This window comes from Leptodactylus fuscus, chromosome 5 (assembly GCF_031893055.1).
Source record: "Leptodactylus fuscus isolate aLepFus1 chromosome 5, aLepFus1.hap2, whole genome shotgun sequence".
In the NCBI taxonomy this organism is placed as follows: domain Eukaryota; kingdom Metazoa; phylum Chordata; class Amphibia; order Anura; family Leptodactylidae; genus Leptodactylus; species Leptodactylus fuscus.
The window spans coordinates 132,649,168-132,653,806 of record NC_134269.1 but is presented as its reverse complement, the minus strand read 5'-3'; the positions used below and the strand labels follow the sequence as shown (position 1 = coordinate 132,653,806).

The following is a 4,639-nucleotide window of genomic DNA, read 5'->3' as shown; positions in this document are numbered from 1 at the left end:
AAATTGGGTGATTTACCGTCTTATTTTCTATGTGACAGCTGCGTGTTGATTGGTAAATATGGTCTATCCTGGGTGTGCTAATATGTCTGCAGCTATTGACAAATTGGTTCCTCCTGCTAAAGATCTTCAGAAGGAATTTCTGTTCATTTCTGAAAAGCCAGGGAAAAAAAAAAGACTTGCATAATTATGGGAGGAGGAAGACTAAGCTCAAGGAATTTCCGTTGACTAGACATCTAAGTGATTTACAGCAACCATAAACATGTCAAGCATAACTTTCTCACCTGAAGCGAATGAACACTTCATCATTGCTAAGAGACAACTTGCTGATGTTGCTCTTCTATCATGTTATCAACATGTTTGGTGTTGTTTGTATTTGTTTGTCAGATATTTGGGTCATGGATATTCATCTCAAGATTCTTAATGTTTCTTGGGTAATGTAATTTCTAATCAAGGTAAAAGGTAACAGTACAGTAACCTGTCAAATCCAGTGGGTGTCTCCTTAAACTATGGAGTAGGAATCTGACAGGAAGCCATAGTGTAATGTGCTGGCTTAGAAAAGGAACAGGAGATGTAACCTCTGGAGAGCTAGAGGACATGCCACAACATAGCTCTGTCTTTCACTGAAATCTCTGCTAACCATTAGTGGGTGAAAAGAACAAATAAAACTGCTTAGTGAGTGACTGTTTTGTGAGTTGCACTTGTGAGTGTTTCACATGTACCATATGTGGACCTGCTCAAACTAGCTATACCTCGTGTCAAGAATGCCTTTACTAGCAGCACGTAAAAAGTCCCTGCATAATAAAATATTAATAATGCTTCATTATTTTTACCATTATTATTATTATACTTATTTAATCCTGTTTGTATCCAAGCCTGACAAAAGCTTCCTTATACACAAAGAAAAAAAATAAATGAAATGCATGCATGGTTTTTTTTATAATATTTTTATATTTTCTAATAAAATGAATGTCAAACAAATGTAGTTGAAATGATTTAGGCCCAAAATGAAGGTTAATGTCAATTTAAACAGCCAAACTTGACGTTCTTGTGATATAGCTTTGTGGAAAAGGTACCTATTCGCTTGATAGCTCTGTGAAACTGTTGCCTACAGAGATGGGCTCTTGACACTGTCTGCCAGCCTGAGGCTGTCCGCTTTGTGTCTGCTTTAATTGAAAATTAATAGTTAGGAGGTTGCTATGGAAATGATACCATTGCTTGCAGACAGCAAACCCAGCTTTTTTGCAAAGAGACACTAGTGGTATTGTTTGTCCTTGTTGACCTTGGAAGTTCAAAAGCCCGGAGGAGGAAAGGAGATGCAAATATTTTACTTAAAAAAAATAATTTACATATTGATAGTATTATTTTTAATGGCAGGAACATTATTTTTCCCTGATGCCTGAACAGACAATGAATCTATATATTGGAAAAAGTGTTAATTACCAGAGCCCAATATAGCAGGTTGATAAGAAAAAGAAGCCAGACAACGTATCAGCGTTTTTAGTAAACGTAAACACATTAGTGAGAAAATGTTTCTTGACTGATGTGATAATGGAACTATCATTTATTTCCTCTGAGTACATAAAGTCATTTGTGTCATTATATACATTATTCATTACATCTTTGAAATGTGTAAGCTTTGTGGACAGTTGGGAGCAATATAGAAAGGTGAAAAAGTCTAGAATAAAATGTGCGTAGCCCGCCATGTTTACGTTAATTTGCCTCTACAATTATCTCTATACTTCAGCAAGATTAAGAGCAATTGCCTTCCAGCAGTTTTGTGTGTTAACCCTTTTCAGAGGACTACGTACACATTTAAGTTTTGGGATTCGATTTCTATTCATAAATAGGTGTTATTTATATACCGCCAATATACTCAGCGCCGCCGAAGTAGTACGCTAAGAAAACAAAGTGGAGAGAGAACAGAAAACATCATTAATCATCATGGAGAATATCATGTATCATTTATTAACAATTATTCATATGTTGTGAACATTGAAATGCAAAAATATATAGAAAAACAGACATATATAATATACAAAATTTAGAACGATTTCGATATTTAGTTTGGCGATATAAAGGATGGTAAGTTGTATATTTCGGGTTAAGCTTACAAGTGGGAGTAAAATCTGCCTAGGGCCCAGAAAGTGAAATTTGCTATAATTATCTAAAACGTCTGTATTAAAGGCTATTAGAGGTAGTTATTTTAAGTAGTTTGTGCACCTTCCCCTCCTCAGTTTAATGTTAAGATGTGAATGAAAGTAAAGGCAGATGTTGGGCAATTGAAACTTGTTGGATAATACAAATTACTGGGGCAAGATTGTATCCTAGGTAAAAGTGTGCTATCAAATTCTGTCCACTTGTGTCAGCCAGTCTCCTCAAGTTGCGACTCCCAGTTATCTATCCCCTTGGTTCGAGGCCATAAAAGCATAATGGGGCTTGCGTATAAAAAAACTGTCCATGGTGAAAACTGTCGTCTTTTAGTCTTTTAAACACGACCTATATGCCGATGGAATATTTTTATGTTGTTCTGACACCTCAGACAAAAACTTTGAACGCCTATGACATATGAATAGACTTTTTGCGACGTTTCATACTACATAAAAGTGTCGGGCATGTATGACAGCAAATAGCTCACGTGCGGCACATTCCTCCTACATTGTGATTTTTTTTTTATGCATATGTCGCACAACTGAGACATTTTCTCAGACAAAAAGTGCCGTCTACAAGACATTTATCATACATGACCTCGACACGTCTGCCTTGGGTGTAACTCTCTGAGAACTAGCCAACTCTGAGGAGAAAAAAAAAAATGCAAACAAGTCTTTGATACAGTGAATGTAGCAAGTGAGTTTTGGGAGAGTGGTAGCACTGACACTGTGAGGCTAGGATTTCCCCTCCTTTTATTCTGATGGTGTCTACACAAACACTGCCTGGCTACCTACAGTATAAAATCTTAAAACTCCATGTGGTGTTGTGAGCTGGTAGCAGATGGACTTTCTTTTGCATCTGCTGTGTACAGGCTTGGCTTTGTACTCTTTTCCTGGGGGAGAGAAAGTCTTTCTTCTCTGCTAGTTCATTCCTGTTTTTGTGAAGCAGCTAAGAAAACATCTGTGGCAGGCAGAAAAAAAAAATTGACAAAGGATTGACAAACACCATTAGCTGAAAATTTTCCATTTCATTGCAACTATGCATTGTTTACTTTACTGTAAATATCTTAATACATCATCCTGTGACTATGCTGGCAGACACACTGGAGCACTGTGATTTCAATTAAGGTTAGTAATTGATGCTATCTAGTGTTTAAAGGCTGGGGCTTGATTAACATCTGCTTGGACAAATTGTCATTGTGAAGTGGTTTGGAATTATTTTCTCTCTCTGCTTTATCTGATGCTTGTGGCTGTGAAATACTTGTCTTGGGTTTGCTTATTTTTCTGTAAAAGACTTCCTTTTGGCTGCAAATGACAGTACACTGGAGCGATACCAAAAAGTGTAGCGTATAATGGGCAGCTTGTCCTAATAAGGAGAGCACCAAGTGCTGTATATTTACAGATGTAGCAGTGCTGAATTTGTTGTTTAACTCGACGCCTTGGAAGTTTAGAGAACTCAGACAGGCGGATAATGCATCTTGATTTCACAATGAGTCGTGCCAAATGACACACTCAGTTCTGCTGTTTCTGACAAGCTCCCCTGTATCTGTATTTATCGCAAATATGGAGACTTGACAAACTTGGACTGAGGCTTTTTTTTTTTTTTCAGTCAGAAGGAAAAAAAAAAAAATAAAGGGGGGAGGGGGATGAGAGAAGAGAAGTGAAGCAGCACTTACTTTAGGAAGATTATGGTAAACATGCTGCCTCAGTCTTGAACCTTTGTCACCCCTCACGTTGCACATACCCCAGTGATTTTGTGTATGCTTGTCCATGGGCGCCAAAACAATCACACAGCTGCTTGATTTGTTTTAATTACCAGCACAAAATGGCATCATCAGTGTGGGACGTGAGCGGGCAGAGGTGTCTCCAGCACAGTAGTGTAAATACTGTGACAGTCAGCTAGCTTCTGAGTTTTCCCTCGCTTTCTCTGGCTGTGTGTGACTGGAATCCTCACCTCTCTCACCACTAACTCCTATGAAGCGGCCACTGACAAGTTGTTTGTGCTCTAGGACGGCTAGAAGGTAGGTGACTTTTTGTGAAGGAGTTTGTGGAGGGAGGAGGAGGGCTCTGGAGCTGCTGCTGCTGCTGCTGGTGCTGGCGCTGGTGCTGCTGCTGCTGCTGCTGGGACTGGCAGACTTGCTGTAGACTTTTTCCCTCAGCTCATTGAAATGAACCGGTGCATTGTGTGTGCCTTGTGAGGGGAGAGCAGGGGAAGAAGCAGGCACTGTTGTTCATGTGTCAGGAGTGTAATGTAGTTTGAAGCGGCAGCAAGTCAGAGGGGCCCCTTTTGTATTATGAGGAGAATAAAGAGCGAGACTGCTTCTAACAACCGTGTCATCCTGTGTATATAGCACCCATGTAGCAGAGCTGAATTTGCTGATAACTTGTTTCCTTTGCGCACGTGAGTTTTAAGACAACTCCAGTAGTTTTTTTTTGCCTGCAGCTTCGAAAACCACAGAAAGCACGACGTGCTACCACAATGAATCGTGCTG

At 39.3% G+C, this 4,639-nt stretch overlaps 1 protein-coding gene across 11 annotated transcripts in view; it reads left to right on the top strand.

Annotated features, from left to right (window-relative positions):
* Nucleotides 1-2,850: 2,850 nt before the first annotated feature.
* Nucleotides 2,851-4,639, top strand: part of FOXP2 (forkhead box P2) — a 198,860-nt gene continuing 197,071 nt past the window's right edge. For 9 of the 11 annotated variants that reach the window (XM_075274245.1, XM_075274248.1, XM_075274244.1 and 6 more), the window contains exon 1: nt 3,833-4,168. The gene's annotated coding sequence lies outside the window, so the exon portion shown is untranslated. Of the gene's footprint in view, nt 3,276-3,832; nt 4,169-4,597 lie in introns of those variants that run through there. The other 2 variants (XM_075274240.1, XM_075274241.1) reach the window with 2 other exon arrangements.